Below are 19,908 nucleotides of genomic sequence, written 5' to 3'. Positions count from 1 at the left end.
AGTAAAAAAAAAATTGTAGTCTTATGAAAGCTTTTATATGCTATCATAAGATTGGCAGTTTTCCAGTTCTTAGAGACTTTTTATGGAGTGATTGGTGGTCTTATTTAAAAATGTGAGTTTTTGCTATCATACAATAGTTCCTTCTTATCTTTGATTTTGTTTTTTACAATTTCAGTTACTTGACATCAACCATGGTCTGAAAATATTAAATAGAAATTTCCAGAAATAAAAAAATTCATAAGTCTTAAGTGACTTTTATTATGGTATATTGTTAAAATTACTCTATTTTATTATTAGTTTTTGTTGTTTATCTCTTACTGTGCTTAATTAAAAAATTAAACTTGGTGAACTTTATGTGTAAGAACAAATGATAAGAGAACTTCAAAAATCTTAGGAAAAAAGGACTTAGGAAAATTATAAAGTTAATATAGTAATATAATTAATTATTTAATATGTTATATATGTAATTATCTAATATTATTTAGTATATATTAAATTGGTAATATTAATTATAATTATGAATTGTTAATCTACATGGTAAACTGGTGATTTGCAGACTGTTATAATTCCCATTTTAAAGATATTTAGGTGTGGGGCCAGTGCTGTGGCGTAGCAGAGAAAATCACTGCCTACAGTGCCAGTGTTCCATATGAGTGCTGGTTTGAGTCTTGGCTGCTCTACTTCTGATTCAGCTCTCTGGTGTGGCCTGAGAAAGCAGTAGAAGATGGCCCAAGTGCTTGGGCCCCCACACCCAGATAGGAGACTGAGAAGAAGCTCCTGGCTCCTGGCTTTGGATCAGCCCAGCTCCAGCCATTTTGGCCATCTGGGGAGTGAACCAGTGGATGGAAGACCTTTCCTCTCTGCCTCCACCTCTCTGTAACAATGCCTTTCAAATAAATAAATAAATCTTAAAAATTTTTAAAAAAAGTTATTTAAGTGACCAAAGTTATATAATGAATATTGTACAAACAGCATATTGAAGATCCTTGAGTTGAAACAACTACATGATTAAGAACCAGAGGGGAGGGAGTGAGGAGGATTGGGAGTGAGCACAGGGGTGAAGGAAAAATGGTTGTCTTCTTGGAGTTCTACCTATGGAATGCATACAACTGTTCTTTTTATATTAATAAAAATTTTTAAAAAGGAAAAATGTTTATCATATTGCAAAAATTTGAAATTCTTACATAGTTTTTTTGTAAAATGCATTTTGCATGAACTTTTTTTGCTCTTTTGTATTCACTGGCTTCAAATTTTTTGTCAACAGAGTAAGCTTGCTTTCTAATACCATTTTTTTTCTCACAAACTCGTTGAAGCCATTACTATTTGCTGTTTTTGGCATCCATTGAATGTATTTCCCCCCTCCCCAAATAAGGGAGTCTATTGTATAATAAAATATTTCAACATTTAGATTTGGGTAACTCAGTGAACTAGAATTTTGCATTGATGTTAAAATATCAAATTCAAAGTGCAAGATAGACCAAGAAATTTCAGTGTAACAGAGAGGCTTCTTGATGTGGTTTCAGCTTCCATAAAGCAATTAACCTTTAAGGATCTTCTATTTGTTCCATTTTGTCATAGTATCTAGGAGTATGTACAGTTATCTGGAAAAGCTTTTAGAGTACTCCTTTTCCCAGAATATCATGTGAGGCTGGATTTTATTCACAAACATTAACTAAAAATTTTTTTCATTAGATTGACAGCAGAAGCAAGTATGATAGTCTAGCTGACTCTTAAGCCAGATATTAAAGACATTCTCAAAAACGTAAGAAAGGTGCCAATATTTGCACATGTTTTTAAAATTAATTATGCCTTTTTTGTATAAAATTTGTATAAAAAATAATTGAAAAGTTTTGTAAAAATGGGTTTAAAAGATAAACTTATTTTGCTAAAAATTTTGTCTATGTATTTTTTTTAAAAGATTCATGTATTTGAAAGGCAGAGTTATAGAGGGACAGAGACAGAGAGAGAGAGTGAGGTCTTCTATCTGCTGGTTCACTCCCCAAGTGACTGCAATGGCCAGAGCTGGGCCTATCTGAAGCCAGGAGACAGGAGCTTTTTTTGGATCCCCCATGCAGGTGCCGTGACCCAAGGACTTGGGCCATCTTCTACTGCTTTCCCAGAACATAGCAGAGAGCTGGATCAGAAATGGAGCAGCCAGGAGTCAAACTGGCACCCACGTGGGGTGCCGCACTGCAGGTGGTGCTTTACCTGCTATGCCACAGTTCTGGCCCCAATGTATAGTTTTTTATAATATGCATTTTTTATGAAATTTTTGAATACCCTCTATGTATATGGATTTGAATTTTTCTACATCAATATAAACTTATCTTCTAATTGCATTTTCCATCAACTTTCTCATATATACCTGTAATTATGGTATAAGGTGATATCTTGTTACATATATAAATGTATTTCAAATCAGGGTCAAGTTATCTGTCTCCTCAAATATTTGTCTTCTCTTTGTGGTGAAAACATTCAAAATCCTCTCTTCTGGATTAAAAACCACAGTACATTATTGTTATCTATAGGTATTCTATTCTGTAATAAAAAAGCAAAATTTCTTTCTCATCAAATTGTAACTTTTTTGAAATCAATAGATCTTTTATTGCATTATTAAAGTAACACAAGTTAGACTTAGAATCTGGTTCTTGTTTTGATAGGTGGACAACTTTTAAATCATATTCATCAGCCTGCTGAACTGCTTTATTTTCAGAGACAGATATCATCCCAAAATTTTCTGATATCCTTGTTTTTAACCCTTGTTGCCTTCTAAATCAAAGCAGCTGAATTTGAAACAAGTTCAATGTCATTTCCTTCAAGGATGAATTCATCTTTCTGGGCTTGAGAGAAATACTGAGGAAGCAATATCTGGCCTCATCTGAACTATCTGGATGTTCCTTTCACCTAAGAAATTTCAGATTTAAACAAGAGACCCATTCTCCTGAATAACCACATTGATGGGTAAGTGAGCAGACACATATCTCGTCTTGAAACAGAAGCCCGGTGTAACCTTCTTGATCATAATCTATACATGAATTAGATAGTGCAAATAGTTGCCAGTCCCTTTCAATTTTACCACCATTTGTCAACATGGAGCCTCTTCTTTTTCCTTCCAAGGAGGCTGAGTTATACTTTGATATGATTGAAATGCCTCCACAGGGTTCCTTTATGTGCCTCCTAAAATTGATGTTGACATTTTCTGGAATTTGAACAGTCTGATTGTTGGAGAGTGGTCTTTATTCTAATAGCAGATGCGCCAAAAGCTTCTAATTGTAGCAATGTTTTTGGGCAGGGGGATTTTTTTTCCCACAAAATGTCTTATTATTTTAGACTTGTATGGTTAAATATTATTTTAAAATGACTCAAAAACATGTAATTTCAAAATATCTCACTTTAATTTCTTAATTATATATTGATATAATCCACACAAATAATGCTCTTTGGAGTTCTCAATAATTAAGATTACAAAAAGATCTTGAGATTATTGTTTTGGACTGACAGGATTGAAGTTTAAGTGATCAGGAAAGGACTATCTGTGGACATGACATTTAGGTTGAGAACTGAATGAAGAGAAAGCAACTGAGTAATGATTTTGAAGATCAAGGGGTAGAAGTGGGAAGCAGCCAATGGAGAAGTTCTGAGATATGAACGTTTTGAATGTTTCTAGGAATGAAGGAGCCAGAGGAATCTCAGCTAGGGATGGGCAGGGATCATGTTATGATGGTCTCATGGATCATGATAAGAAAGTTGAATTTTATTCTGTTTGCAATGGGATTTTTTTTTTTTTTTGCAATGGGATTCTGTTTGAGAGTTTTAAGTAGGGCGATGATATGATTTGATGTTTGCCTTTAAAACATCACCTTTTCTGTTGTGTGAAGACTAGTCTGTAGGTGCTGAAAGTACATGAAAGAATAAATGTTAAAGGGCAGCTACAGTAGCATAGGAGAGAGATAATGGGGGCATACACTGCCTTAAAAATGGAGGTGGTAAGAAATAGTAGGATTTAGAATATACATTTTTGAAGATAGAAATGACTGATAAATTGCATGCGGGATGTGAAGGAAATTGACAGCCCTCCTCTCCCACCCACCCTGCTCCAGCCCCAGACCCTGCCATCTTGATAAACTTTTCCATGACTTTCCACTGGTGCAGAACAGAAAATCCAGATCCCTAGGGTCTGGCTCCTGCCTGTCTTTCCAACCTCATATAGGATCTTTTCACCTGCCATTCATTCTTCCTGAAATGTTTTTCCCCTAGCAGTTTGCCTGGATGGCTCATTCTCACCCTTTAGATCTCAGGTCAAGTTAGCTTTTCAGAGAGAACTTGCTTTTTCTCAAGAAACTGCTTTTTCTCTCAACTTGCTGCTTTTTGAGCCTCTCCTTGGCACAATCTATTTCAACACCTTTTTAATTTCCCCATAGGTTTTGTACAATATGAAATTATCATGTTTACTTATTTCTTTATTTCCATACTATATGGTTTTCACCACTAGAATGTAGGTTCCATGAGGGCAGGCTGATTGTTCTTTCACCAGTGCACCTTTGGGGCCCCAAAATGTCTAGAACAGAATATACATTTTTAAAAGCATTTGAATATTAAATGGGTAAAAGAAGTACTTTACAATAGGTGAGTAAAGAAACAGGTAATTTTAGAGTGCCAAAGAAATAGAGGGACTGATTAGCTCTACTTACTAACCTGGAGCAAGACAAACTGGTTGGAATGAGATCTTACCTGAGCAGTATTTCAGTCCATTATTTTCTGCCCTACACAAATTTCTTGAAATTCTTTAATTTGTTTTGTTACAATCCAGAATTACCACAGTATAATACTGGCTATTTAGTATTAACAACTTTTTCTGTTTCTTTTCCATTTGCTTTCAATGGCAAATACCCCTGAGAGAGTAAACACCCTGACTATTAGTCACATTTTAGTGGAAATCAGCTCAGACAGCCTCTTTTCTGATAATGTGGGTCCTCAATACAATGAGGGGAACAGGGATTAACTCTGTAGTGCAGTCTCTGGACATGAAGAGGGATGGTTCAGGCTCCAGGCAGCTGAGAAAAGGTGAGTGCGGAGGTGAATAAAGGTCAAAGACAAGGCTTTGAGAAGACTCCAAAAGCAAAAGTTCCTTCTCAGTTTTGGCCAGAATTGAATTTGATAGTTGAAAGAGGTTTGACGCTCAGTCCTCTGCTCTCAGCTTATCTCCCCGCCTCCAGGTCTATTCTCTCCATTCAACCATGTAACCTTGCTCTCCCCCACTCCGAGTGACCAGGCACCCTCTCTCTGTCCCTTCCATTCTGATGGATGCCATTTCCCCAATAAAGCCTTATCACTCCACAAAAAAAGAGGTTTGAAAGAGGTTTCATCCCATTCAGATTAGGTATTACTTAGTTCATGAGATGTCAAAGTCAGTTATCTGAACTACCTCACATGGTGGATTCAGCTGTTAAGACACTACTCAGAGATTTAACTGATGCAACCTTTGCAGGAGAATCTCATGAATTATTGAGATGGTATAAGAAGCAAGCAGCTACCTAATTTGCCCTTGATGATGAATGGCAAGGATTTAGAAATTAATCTGTGTCTTTGAGACTTATTTTCTGTTAAATGAAGATGTAGACACTATAATTTGAGTTGGACTAGAGTGGAAAATATCTTTCCAAAGTTTATTAGCTTTCCAGCTGTGAATCTAATAAACAGCATTTTGCAAATTAATGTTTGTTTTTGTTCCTATGATTTTAGCAGTGGTTTTCTATTCTGGAACATGGAAGGGAAGGTGTTGATTTGGAAATAAATTATCTTTGTTGTTACTGGTTTAGGGGACTAATATGTAGACAGTCTTGTCTACAAAGTGACAAAAAATCATGACTTCTTTGTCGGCATCTAATACTTACAACATTACTTTGGATAGTTTTATTTATGGCTACTTATCTGGAGTAAACTTTATTCCTTAATATTAGGAAAATATCTTATTAAAAATTCTCTTTGGAGTTAACATGCAGTGATAGGAAATAAATCTTTTTTTGTATTATTAGGAAGCAATTTTTTATCTTCAGAATTTTTTTGTAAAAATTTATTTGAAAGTCAGAGTTAGAGTGTGTGCATGCACATGTGCACGACAGAGAGAGGGAGAGAGAGAGAGAGAGATCTTCCATATGCTGGTTCACCTCAATTGGCCAAAAACTGCTAGGTCTGGACCAGGCTGAAGCCAGGAGTCAGAAACTTTATCTCTGTCTCCTGCAGTGGTTGGGAGGGACCTAAGTATTTGGGCCATCTTCTATTGCTTTCTCAGATGTGTTAGCAATAAGCTAAGTCAGAATTAGAGTAGCTGGGACCCAAACTGGCACTTAGATATTAGATGCTGATATTTTAAGTGATGGCTTAACCCACTGAATCACAGTGTGTGTCCCATTATCTTCTGGATGTTTAAAAATCTTAGTTTAATAGAATCATTACAAAATCTGAGTAATTTTTAAAAATCATTGTAATACTCTTAAATTTTTTTAAAAGATTATTTATTTGGGGCCGGCGCCGTGGCTCACTAGGCTAATCCTCCACCTAGCGGCGCCGGCACACCGGGTTCTAGTCCCGGTCGGGGCGCCGGATTCTGTCCCGGTTGCCCCTCTTCCAGGCCAGCTCTCTGCTGTGGCCAGGGAGTGCAGTGGAGGATGGCCCAAGTGCTTGGGCCCTGCACCCCATGGGAGACCAGGAAAAGCACTTGGCTCCTGGCTCCTGCCACCGGATCAGCGCGGTGCGCCGGCCGTGGCAGCTATTGGAGGGTGAACCAACGGCAAAGGAAGACCTTTCTCTCTGTCTCTCTCTCTCTCACTGTCCACTCTGCCTGTCAAAAAAAAAAAAAAAAGATTATTTATTTGAAAGGCGGAGTTACAGAGAGGCAGAGGTAGAAAGAGAGAGAGAGGTCTTCAATCTGCTGGTTCACTCCCCAAATGGTTGCAGTGGCTGAAGCTGCACCGCCAATCTGAAACCAGGAGCCAGGCGCTTCTTCCAGGGGCAGGAGCCCAAGGACTTGGGCCATCTTCTTCTGCCTTCCCAGGCCACAGCAGAGAGCTAGATGGGAAGTGGAGCAACTGGGACTCAAACTGGCACCTATATGGGATGCTGGCACTTCAGGCAGTGACTTTACCTGCTGCACTACAGCGTCAGCCCCATAATCTTAAAATGTAGCTAAAGATACTATTGACAACTCTATTATCTGAATCTCTCTTCTTTATTCTTTTTTTAAAGATTTATTTATTTTATTTGAAAAGAGAGAGTGAACGAGATAGCAAGAGAGAGAGAGAGAGAGATCGAGAGAGAGATCAGTCTTCTATCCACTGGTTCATTCCTCAAATGGCCGCAACAGCTGGAGCTGGGCTGATTTGAAGCCAGGAGCCAGGAGCTTCTTCCAGGTCTCCCATCTGGGTGGCAAGGATCCAAGAACTTGGATCATCTTTCACTGCTTTTCAAGGCAAAACAGCAGGGAGCTGGATCAGAAGTGAGCAGCCAAGACTTGAACCAGCGCCCATATGGGTGGCTGGCATTGCAGGTGGCTGCTTTACCTGCTATGACACAGGACTGGCCCCCTCTCTTCTTCATTCTTGCATCTCTAGGGCCTACAACAAGGCCATGAACATAACAGATGTTCCATAATTATGTGATGAATGGATGTGACCAAATGAACAAAGTTTCTGTTTATGGATACTTAGTAAAGTTCTCTTGATAAAAGATACTTTAATAGAATCATCTTGGAGAAATCAAAGCCAATTTATTTTTTTTTCTATTTTTTTAAAATATGGAACACTTTACGAATTTGCATGTCATCCTTGTGCAGGGGCCTTGCTCATGTTCTGTGCATTCCAATTTTAGTATATGTGCTGCAGAAGTGAGCACAAAAGCCGATTTCTTATTCCTTTTGATTTGCTTTTTCCCCCAATGAATCTAGAAGATGTTAAATTATTGATGTGATGTCCCAAAATTAGGTAACATAAAGTACCAATGAAGAAAAATAAAATGGATGTTAAGTCCTATTAGCATCAGTAAAGCATATATTCCTAAAGAAGTCGTTATGATATTAACCCCTTCAGTGGTTAGAGATTTCATTATTAAGATAACTGTGCGAAAGCAGTAGCTTTTTTTTTCTACCAGTAGCAAGGTTTGATGTATCAGAAATATTTTATTGCCATATCCTCTGTATTTGCTTTCCTACTACAAAGCCATATACCCAACACAATGTTTCTCTAGCAATTTTTGTTTCCTGAACTAGGAAGCGTTGAAATAGAACTATTTCTAAATGGAAAAGGACCATGATGATTTCAACTTTATTATGAACAAGTGACCAAAATGTTGAAAACAATGATAGTAAATCAGGACATTAGGAACTTATGAGCTCAGACTCTGAGCTTTCTTACTAACCAGAGGGGATTTGGAAATATTTTACACTATGCTTTTATGGTATTACTGATGATGATAGACTCAGTCTGTATGTTAATTCAGTCTCTCTCTCTCTCTCTCTTTCTCTCTTTCTCTCTCTTATACTTGAAACATACATATGTTTCTAAAATCTTTTCCAGAGATACTGCAGTACTCATGTTGGAGATTAGTTCAACAGTAATAAATTATTGAGTACATCAAGCCAAATGCACTCCTTTGGCTATATCTAGACAAGGGCCATGGCTAATATTTCATCCTGCTTTGTAGTCCTCTGTGGTTGTGTATAGTTGCACTTCTGAAGTCTCAAAGTATTTGGAGTCTTAGATCTTCAGAATCACATCTGCACCTCAATATTTCCTTTCATTTGGATGCAGAGAAAATTTTAAATGGAAGTTATTGAGCAAGAGGACTATTGGACAGACATGTCATCATAGAAAAGATGATAACAAATTTTGATCTCAAGAATAATGTAGTAAGTGAGAATAATAAAGCTTCCACTGAATTCACAGCATTGCTTTGTTAATAGTAGCTATCTTGCATTTTTGTACTTTTCTAAAACATGAAAAAGATGGCTTATGTAAATGAAATATACAAGCCTGAAATATACAATGCTGAACATACTCAGCATGGCTTAACACATGTATTGAGAAAGCATTCCACATTTTGGCATGATATGGACCTGAATATATTTTTTTCTGCATCTTTTCCCTGTAAGACAAGATGTGCCTGCCAAATCTATGATTTATGATTTTTTGGAACATTTATCTGGAGATTCTGTTTATGTTTTACAATTTAAGTTTAACATTATCAAAGTGCCAAGACTAATAATTAATAGACAGGATAGGGAGTGGGAAGAAAGGAACTTTTGGCCCTGAATATGTGGTTTCATTTATTTGGAATCTCCCCTCTCCCACCTTACATATTCTGATTATAAAATTAATAAATTTGTCGGCTGGCGCCGCGGCTCACTAGGCTAATCCTCCACCTAGCGGCGCCAGCACACCAGGTTCTAGTCCCGGTCGGGGCGCCGGATTCTGTCCCAGTTGCTCCTCTTCCAGGCCAGCTCTCTGCTGTGGCCAGGGAGTGCAGTGGAGGATGGCCCAAGTGCTTGGGCCCTGCACCCCATGGGAGACCAGGAAAAAGCACCTGGCTCCTGGCTCCTGCCATCGGATCAGCGCGGTGCGCCGGCCGCGACGGCCATTGGAGGGTGAACCGATGGCAAAAGCAAGACCTTTCTCTCTGTCTCTCTCTCACTGTCCACTCTGCCTGTCAAAAAAAAAAAAATTAATAAATTCAAGGCAAGGGGAACTTGTAAACTATAGAAAATTATTGAAGGAAACATTATGCTTCATAGAAAACCACTGTTAGTTAACAGTTTGAAATTTCTTTCTATTCTAAATTTGCAGATTTTATAGATGTAATTTGTAAATATATCTTATAAACATTTTACATTTTTTCCCATGTAAGACCTTAGAAATAGAATTATTAGTTCAAAATTAATGTATATTATAGATGTACTTAATAAATATTTACATTGTTCTCAGAACCTTGATTTTTTGGATAAGCTCATTTTGCTCTTTGATAAATTGCTATTGCCTTAAAATTATGATTACATTTAAATACTTAAAAGTATATCCCAGGAACTTAATATCTTTGTGTACAAATATGCATTTTAGTTACCTAAGTTAATTTTTTATTGTAAGTGAAAGTCTTAAAGGGGATGCCAAGAGATAATCTTTGAAGTTCTGATGCCAGGAAGTCTCACAGGCTTGAGCATTTGTGAAAATCTCGATTCTTTTTTTTTTATTTTTTAAGAGTTATTTTTATTTATTTGAAAGGAGGAGTTACAGAGAGGCAGAGGCAGAGAGAGAGAGAGAGAGAGAGAGAGAGTGAGAGAAAGAGAGAGAGGTCTTCCATCTGCTAGTTCACTCCCTAGATGGCTGCAATGGCTGGAGCTGAGCCAATCCGCAATCAGGAGCCAGGAGCTTCTTCAGCGTCTCCTGTATGGGTGAAGGGACCCAAGCATCTGGGCCATCTTCTAATGCTTTCCCAGGCCATATCAGAGAGCTGGATTGGAAGTAAAGCAGCCAGGATTTGAACCAGCGCCCATATGGGATGCCGGCACTGCAGGCAACAGTCTTATTCGTTGCTACAACGCCGGCCCAAGAGTCAGAGCCTTGAGAGTTTTTCAAGGGGTTTGGAAGTATTAAAATATAGTGATGTGTCTTATATAGAATAGAATAGCTGCTAAAATATCAAGTTTGGAATTGGACCTCATTGCTTTCACTCCACCTCAACATGAATGTCATAAGTACCCATTTTCTTATTAGGCCAATATGGGTAAGTATCCTAGTGAGCTGAATAATTCATGGTGAATTTGTTTAATCAGTTCTCTTCAAAAGATTAGATTTCATTAACTTTCTAAAGTTACTCATGAATAAAAATAATAACAATAAAAATGATATAATAAAAGATTATAGTAAATTTGAATACAAATTATGTATATTCACAATGATTCTTAAACAACTACAAACAAGCCCCCTCACCCTTTTTAATATATATTTTATTTATTTGAAAGACAGAGTTACAGAGAGAGGTAGAGACAGAGAGAGAGGTCTTCCATCTGCTGATTCACTCCCCAATTGATGGCAATGGCTAGAGCTGCACCAGTCCAAAGCCAGGAGCCAGGAGCTTCCTCTGGGTCTCCCATGTAGGTGTAGGGGCCCAAGGACTTGGGCCATCTTCTACTGCTCACCCAGGCCATAGCAGAGAGCTGGATAGGAAGTGGAGCAGCCAGGACTAGAACCGATGCCCATATGGGATGCTGGCGCTTCAGGCCAGGGCTCTAGCCTGCTGCGCCACAACGCTGGCCCCGACAAACAAACCTATTGTGGTAGGAAAGCTACCACCTTCACAGAAATTTGGCAATGCTCAAAATGGGTGAAATTAAAGATGGGTATTTATAGACTTTTAGGCCTGGAATAAGTGATAATTTTTATCATTTTACAACTGTCGCTCCCCCTCTTCGTGGAGGAACGACACAGGACCCTACGCTGTTCTTTCGTCTGCTCGGCCCTCCCCGGGTTTGCTGCTGGTTCTTCCCGGGTTGGCTACTATCCCTTCCACCTCCGTGGAAGGGCAGTTCCCCCTGGCCACATTCCCCACTTCCGCAGGGGAGCGGCACACCGCCGGCCGGCTCTCTTCGGGGGCTGCACGGGTTCCCTTAGATGTTCCCCATAGATGTTCCTGGTGCATGCCGTCTCTCTCCTCCTTTATAGTCCTCCTCCGCCAATCCTAACTCGGCTGCCCACACGCCGAGTACGCTGCTCTCCTCCAATCAGGAGCAAGTCCTGCTGTTTATTGGTTGAACTGGAGGCAGCTGTGCGGAAGCTGTTTACTTCTCTCCCAGCGCCATATTGTGGGAGAGCAGATGCATAGAATAAGTCTTAATTTCAGTAACTTAGTCCAGTCCGGATTGCTCCCCAGAGATCCCCCTTTCTTTTTATTTTTGGCGTTGATATGCGCCTGTCTTCGGTGTCCCGCGGCACACACTCTGCTCTACTTGCTAGAGTTGCCACAGGCTCTTACAAGTCCTATCAATCAGGCAAACGAATCCGGGTCCTCTCTTCGCCATTGTGAGGAGGTTTTTAGGCGCTGATGCGTGCCTGTGTTCGGTGCCCTGCAGCGCATGCTCTGCTCTGCCCGCAGGGGCTTACAAAACCTATCAGGCAAACCGAATCCAAGCCTTCTCATTGCCTTTTTGTGGGGAGGCCTTACTGATGTTAATTCGTGCCTGTCTTCGGTGACCTGCGGCACATAAGCTGGTAGCTGCCCGCAGGTGCTCATCGCCTCACTTAATTAGGCAGACCGAATCCAAGCTCTCACATTGCAGTGTTGTAGGGAGGCCTTTTTATTTCTCTATTTCTCTATCTCCGGGCATTCCTATTTCTCCCATTTTACTTCTATCTTCCAGCATTCCTATTTCTCACTTCACTTCTAAACTTCTGTTTCTCTTATCCCTGCGGCTTTCCGGCACCTCGCCCCGCCGGCGGGTTCCCGGCTCTGCGCCGCTTCAGCCCGCGCGCCTCTCTCATCTGCGCAGCTTCCCAGCTTTGCGCGGCTCGGCTTCGCGCGCTCCGCGGTCTCCACGCTTAACCCTTTCGCGTCTGAACCACGGCCTACGCCAGCCCCGTTCCCTATTTATTCACGCCCCGTGCTCTCTCTGCACAAGGCGGCTTCCGCGAATGTTTCCGCCACCACCGGCATTCAGTCCAAGTTCCCCGGACTAACCTGGCGAATTTCAACCTGGCGGCCCACGTCTCTGCTTCTGGTTCCAGATCTTCGCCTCTTGCTCCCCGGAGTGACTTGAAGAATTCCAAGGTGGCTTATGTCTCCGCCTTGGCCTGCACTCGCGGCTTCATCCTCCCTAACATTTTTCTCTACCCGGTATGTTTCCTTAAGTTTTCTTCCAACAATATTCCTCTCATTTCTCCTGGCTACTCCCCACAGTCCGTATCCGAGTCCAAGCCTCCTCCAGGTTTCACTTTCGCTTTCAGTCTCCTAGCTTCCCCGCCATAGTCCGCATCCGAATCTATGAAAGCTTTCACTTTCTCTTTCAAATCCTGACTTCTTTCCCACAGTCCATATCCAAGTCTATGCCTAGGCTTTCAATAGCTTCTTCCGGCACCTTTCTCGTCCCGCTTTTCCCTAGGCTGTTTGCTAGTCTCTCTCTCCGGTATTTTCCCTAGGCTGTTTGCTAGTCTCTCTCTCCGATATTTTCCCAATTCTTCCCGTTTCTTCCCTCCTAAGTTTGCTATCCGTCCTAGGTTTCCTATCCGAGTCACGTTTCTTATCCGAGCTAGGTTTCCTGTCCGAGTCACGGCACCATTATGTCGCTCCCCCTCTTCGTGGAGGAACGACACAGGACCCTACGCTGTTCTTTCGTCTGCTCGGCCCTCCCCGGGTTTGCTGCTGGTTCTTCCCGGGTTGGCTACTATCCCTTCCACCTCCGTGGAAGGGCAGTTCCCCCTGGCCGCATTCCCCACTTCCGCAGGGGAGCGGCACACCGCCGGCCGGCTCTCTCGGGGGCTGCACGGGTTCCCTTAGATGTTCCCCATAGATGTTCCTGGTGCATGCCGTCTCTCTCCTCCTTTATAGTCCTCCTCCGCCAATCCTAACTCGGCTGCCCACACGCCGAGTACGCTGCTCTCCTCCAATCAGGAGCAAGTCCTACAGTTTATTAGTTGAACTGGAGGCAGCTGTGCGGAAGCTGTTTACTTCTCTCCCAGCGCCATATTGTGGGAGAGCAGATGCATAGAATAAGTCTTAATTTCAGTAACTTAGTCCAGTCCGGATTGCTCCCCAGAACAACTATTAGAATTAGACACTTTAGGGGCTGGTGCTATGGTGCTATGGTGCAGTAGGTTAATCTTCTGCCTGCAGTGCCAGCATGCCATATGGATGCCTATTCTAGTCCCTGCTGCTTATCTTCCTATCCAGCTCTCTGCTATCACTTGGGAGAGAAGTAGAAGATGGACCAGGGGCTTGGGCCCAGCACTCACATGGGAGACCTGGAAGAAGCCCCTGACTCCTCTATGGAGCAGCCGGGACTTGAACTGGCAACCATATGGAATGATGTGCTGCAGGGCGAGGCTTTAACCTGCTGCACCACCGGACCAGCCCCTGAAGGGAAATTTTAATATTTATCTCTATTTAAAGTAGATTTTCCTAGCAGTAGATTTGTCAGATGTTTTAATGGGTTACTTCAATCTGATTGTTACTGAGTTCAGAATAACCATCTATATTGTATACTTAGGGGAAAATCTCAACATGACAGCATGATTAACAGATAAATTCATTGTGGACACTCCTTAAATGAGAAGGTCAGGATGATTTAATTCTGATATTTTTAATAGTATATTTATATGAATAGAAGACACCTCAGGGATAACAAAATAATCACCACCTCCTAGGCATCCCCCTTTTACTGCTATACCATGGTAATGATTCTCACTGTTAGAAGGCTGAACATAGTACAGTAGGTGATCAGACATATTTTTCAATTGTGTTGAAAATCTTTTGAAAGTGTATGATAATCAAATACTAACTAAAAAAATTCCATTTATAGCAGCATTAGAAAATTTGTAGTGTGAAATCTTGAAAGATAAATTTATTTTGAAAATAGAGTTCTTCAAAGATGAAAAATTATGCAAAAATACATTTTGGGATTATAAATATTAGGCAATGAGAAATAGTTTTTATTTTCTTTTTCTGTCAAATCAACAAAATATTAGCACACTTGCGATAACTAGAGTCTCTTTTTTAATTTATTTATTTGGAAGACAGAATTACAGAGAGAGAGAGGGAAGAGAAAGAGAGAATCTTCTATCTGCTGATACACTCCCCAAATAGCTACAATGGCTGGGGCTGGGCCAAGCTGAAGCCAGGAGTGAGGAACTTCTTCCACGTCTCTCATGTCGGTGTGGGGGCTGAAGTATTTGGGCCATCATCTTCCATTGCTTTCCCAGGCACATTAGCAGGGAGTTGGATTGGAAACTTAATAGCTGGGATTTGAATTTGAGCCCAAATGGGCTTCCAACATTGTAGGCAGTGGTATAACCCACTGAGCCACAATGCTGGCCCCCAAATATTGTACATTTAACAGACTAAATAACTAGTTTACCTAAAACTTTATACTGAAATATTTTTTATTCTAATCAGTTGTACATTTAAGGATGCTAACAAACCAAAGGAAAAAAAAATAACTGTTCAGCAAAATCTGTTTTGCCGCTACTTCAATGATTATGACAAGTTCTTTTCAATTATTTGAAGTCAGTTTTATAGAGGTTGCCTAGGTGACTTTAAGATGGGCCTCACAGATGGTAGGCAGGTTGACTGGTCAGATTTTATGACATAATAGCCTTGGCTTGATGGAAAGAGCATAGTGTAGGCTTTGAAGGGGGAGTTCATAAGTAAACTGTTGCTTGATAAGTGAGCTGTCTGCCCAAGTGAATAGGATGTTGTTTCAGATATTGATTTCCAGGGATTTCAAGCAGTAAAGTTTATTTGTTGGTTTATAACCCTACCTTTTTTGGCAAATAGCTCGGTCATGTTGACCATGTGTGTCTAATTTCTTAGTTCTAATAGTAATATATACAGGTGGTCACAGTTCTTGATGTTTTATATAAACTTTTACTTAGCATATATGAGAATACTTCAAAATATTCCCAGAAAAAAGAAATTAAAAGATGTTTATTTTGGTGCAAAATTTTATTTCATATATGCTGAAAGTTAGTACAAGAAGACATGAATCTCAAGTAGATATAATCTTTTCTTGGAGAGGCCTCTAAAATATACACAAAAGGGACATCAGTACATGGGAAAAACTGTACAGTTTTAGTTGAGCAAATGCCTGGCAAGATGTGCATGTGGCTTATCCTTGAGATTCAAACACAGTTTGTCTTTCCAGCCCTAAGTTCCATCTTAACTCAAGTCAGCTGCCAAACCTGAAACAATAACTACATCAGGTGCTTGAGGGAACAAAGAATAGCGAGTATACCGGCCAGATCGTAGGTGGTCCAGGCTCCATTTACAAATCCAGTAGCTTGGAAAGAAAGTAAAGATACAAAAATGATTGAAGTGTGATGTCCTTTCACATAACCAGAAAGCATTCAGGGATGTGATTAAACCAATTAACAATTCTTAAGGGCAAGAATGGGGGTGGGTAAGAGAGAATCAAGATGGAAAGTAAGCAGAAGAATACAGCTTTTCTTTATTCCCTGAATGGAAACCTTCCTCTTCTGAGAGCACAGAGGATTATTTTTTGTCATTCAAAGTTCAACAAGAACATCTTTTTAAATGGTTCAAAGAGTAAAGTTCAGAATAAATACCCTTGGTATTAAAATGTTAAAAGTATGACTCATTAAGAAGTACACTATGCAGTCAGATAACACTATTGCCAATAAATAATTCAGGTTACTTTTATTTTTAATTATTTTAGTATAAGCTGTATCTTTTCTCAAACTATCTTATCTCTTTTTTGTGTGTAATGCATTTTGACTTGGGATTTATCTACCCTGCTATTGCAACCTGTGGATGAAAGATTAAAACCTAAAGGGCTAAATATAAAAATTCTAACAATAGGAAACAATCAAGCAAAAATCTGAGGGATTAGGTGAATGCATTAGAATTTTTATAACAAAGAAGAGGTGTGTGTTATTAGACTGTCCCTGTTTGCTCTGGTTCAAGATGAGTCTTAGGAGTTTTGGGTCATGAAAGGGAAAAATCTCTCCAAAATATACTGACAATACACCAAAGAACAGCTGTTCAAAAATGGAACTCAGAATTCCTGAATGAGACTTGTGCAAAGTGTGAAGGGTTAAGAAAAACAGGTCATTTAAGAGAACAAGTCTGAATGTCCTTTTTAACAGTTGAAGGCAATTTAGCTGAATATGCAAGTAGGGAGGTTCAGCAAGGAGGGAGAAGAAAGGAAAGTGCTGGCACAATTGAGAGCTGCTTTGGGGTTATAGAGAGAGTATATGCATTTTGAGTGGACTAAAAATTGAGGTCCCTTTACATCAATGTCCTTTAACTATTTGTTTAACATATATTTTGGGAATCAGGGAGTAATTTCTATTTTTAATAATGATAACAGAAGTTTTCACTATTTGGTAGGCATTATTACAACCTCTTCACAGTGTTTACTCATTTAATTTTCTTTTTTTTTTTTTTTTTTTTTTTGACAGGCAGAGTGGACAGTGAGAGAGAGAGACAGAGAGAAAGGTCTTCCTTTGCCGTTGGTTCACCCTCCAATGGCCTCTGTGGCCAGTGAGCTGTGGCTGGCGCACCGCGCTGATTCGAAGGCAGGAGCCAGGTGCTTCTCCTGGTCTCCCATGCAGGTGCAGGGCCCAAGCACTTGGGCCCTCCTCCACTGCACTCCCAGGCCACAGTAGAGAGCTGGCCTGGAAGAGGAGCAACCGGGACAGAATCCGTCACCCCGACCGGGACTAGAACCTGGTGTGCCGGTGCCGCTAGGCGGAGGATTAGCCTAGTGAGCCGTGGCACCGGCATACTCATTTAATTTTCATAACAATTGCTGTGGTTTATATGCACCCTAAGGTTGCATGTATTGCAGTTTGATTCCCATTGCGAAATAGAGTGGAAACTTAATCTGACCATAGTGTTTACAGAAGGGATCTTCCAGAATTGATTGGGAATAGGTAAATTCACTAAAGTACAGCCCACTTGATTGATTTCTGATAGCTTAATAAGAAGAGGGAATAAACTTAGAAGAGACAGACACAGACAAATGCACTCCCTGTCGCTTGCCATATGATGCCTGTGTCATCAGTTACTCTGCCAGCAGTAAGGCCATACCAGAATTATAGAAAACTGTTTTTCTAATTATATAGAGAATATCATTGGTATTTTACAAGAGATTGTGATAGATGAATAGATTTGTTTAGGTTGTATGGATCTTTTATTTTTATTTTTTAATTATTTATTTATTTTTTTGACAGACAGAGTGGACAGTGAGAGAGAGAGACAGGGAGAAAGGTCTTCCTTTGCCATTGGTTCACCCTCCAATGGTACCGCGGCCGGCGCGCTGCGGCCAGCACACCGCGCTGATCCGATGGCAGGAGCCAGGTACTTATTCTGGTCTCCCATGGGGTGCAGAGCCCAAGCACTTGGGCCATCCTCCACTGCACTCCCCGGGCCACAGCAGAGAGCTGGCCTGGAAGAGGGGCAACTGGGACAGAATCCGGCGCCCTGACCGAGACTAGAACCCGGTGTGCTGTCGCCGCAAGGCGGAAGACTAGCCTACTGAGCCGCGGCGCCGGCCAGATCTTTTAATAATATTAATTCTTTTACTCCATGAATAAGGAATATCTGTCTAATTTTTGTGTCCTCTTAATGATTTTTTATCAGTGTTTTAAAAATATCATTGTAGAGATTTGTAGATTTCTTTGATTACATTTACTCCTAAATATTTAAGTTTTGTAGCTATTATGAATGGGATTTCTGTCTTGATTTCCCTTTCAGCAAGATGATTACTGGTGTATAAAAATGCTACTTTTTTTGTATGTTGATGTTGTATGCTATGACTTTACTGAATTGATTTATCAGTTCTAGTAGCTTTTTGGTGAAATGTTTGATTTTTTCTATGTACAAAATCATGTCATATGCAAATATGGATAATTAGACTATCTTCTTTCCAATTTTGATGTTCTTTATTTAATTTTCTTACCCAATTGCTTTTAATAGTGTTTCTAATTGTATATTGAAAAAGAGTATTGAAAATGAATGTCCTTGCAAACTGTTGAAATACTTACTTAAGGTATACTAAGCTGATCTTCTGTATATTAAGATAATCGAAAATGAATCTTGATGTGAATGAAAGGGGAGAGGGAGTGGGAAAGGGGAGGGTTGTGGGTGGGAGGGACGGTATGGGGGGGAAGCCATTGTAACACATGAGTCGTACTTTGGAAATTTATATTCATTAAATAAAAGATAAAAAAAAAAAAAAAGAAAATGAATGTCCTTATATTATTCCAGATCTTAGGGAAGTGCTGCAGAACTTGATGAGAATGCTCCCAGTTCCCTCATGGCATGCATGAGTGACACTGAAACTTGCAGTCTGGCCACCCAGCACCCTGAGGAAGGGGACTCCCTCAAGCCTGGTCATCTGGAATTGTGCATTGGCTTCTGTTGGTGCAGAGCCCCAAGAAACACAGGGAATGTCACTAGGTCTTATAGAGTGAGTCTGGAGCTTGTGCTGAGCAGTCCCAAAGCTTCAGGATTCACAGAGGCTTGCTGTCTGTTCTCTGAAGTGCCCTGGCTTTGGGAGCTTCTGGTGGCAACTTCAGTACCTAATACAGAACAAAGTTCATCAGCAGCTGTGCTGCCGCAACTTGGATCTGGGACTTTGATAAGGAGGCAATGGGGGTTCCTATTTTGAAGCAAAGCAATCTCTAAAACCCAGCCATCTTTCTGGACTGGACTTACAGACGCTGGGGACTGTGGGATTCTCCTGTAATCAGGACTACCCATCTGCAGTGACGGTGCAAGTTTTGGATCTTTCTGCTTACCTTTTCCTTGCAAAATGGAGCTCCCCTAGCTGGGGAGCCAGAATGGAGCTGTGGTGTGTGCTTTTTTTTCCTCTTCCCATGCTAGCTTTTCAAGTCTGTGTTGTTTAGTGTTCCTGTCACTTTTTTTCCTGAAGTTTTCCTTCAGTCAATCTCTTGGCATATTTTTATTTCTATAGTGGTTCAGACTTCCTTTGTGACTCTGGTTCTTCTCTGTGATGGAGGTGAGGGCAGGGCCTCTCTATTCAGCCATCTTGGATCTTGATAGGTAACATTTTTTTCTCCATTTTATTGAGGAGGAAATTTGAGGGCAAGGTTATATGTTATATAGTTAAGTATTTTTTAGCTCTTTATTTTTAACCTTTTTTTTGTCAGCTTTTCCCTTGTCTGCTTC

General features: G+C 40.4%; 1 non-coding gene and 1 pseudogene across 1 annotated transcript; both read right to left on the bottom strand.

Moving 5' to 3' along the window:
• Positions 1–2,522: 2,522 nt before the first annotated feature.
• On the bottom strand, positions 2,523–19,597 carry LOC138844794 (large ribosomal subunit protein uL6 pseudogene; annotated as a pseudogene).
• Positions 7,787–7,890, bottom strand: LOC127483881 (U6 spliceosomal RNA). The gene has a single exon (XR_007910673.1). It is a non-coding gene; the product is annotated as a U6 spliceosomal RNA (small nuclear RNA).
• Positions 19,598–19,908: the final 311 nt, after the last annotated feature.

This window comes from Oryctolagus cuniculus, chromosome 12 (genome assembly GCF_964237555.1).
Source record: "Oryctolagus cuniculus chromosome 12, mOryCun1.1, whole genome shotgun sequence".
NCBI lineage: Eukaryota > Metazoa > Chordata > Mammalia > Lagomorpha > Leporidae > Oryctolagus > Oryctolagus cuniculus.
Note: the sequence above shows the minus strand (reverse complement) of the source record. Positions and strands in the feature narration are given on the sequence as shown.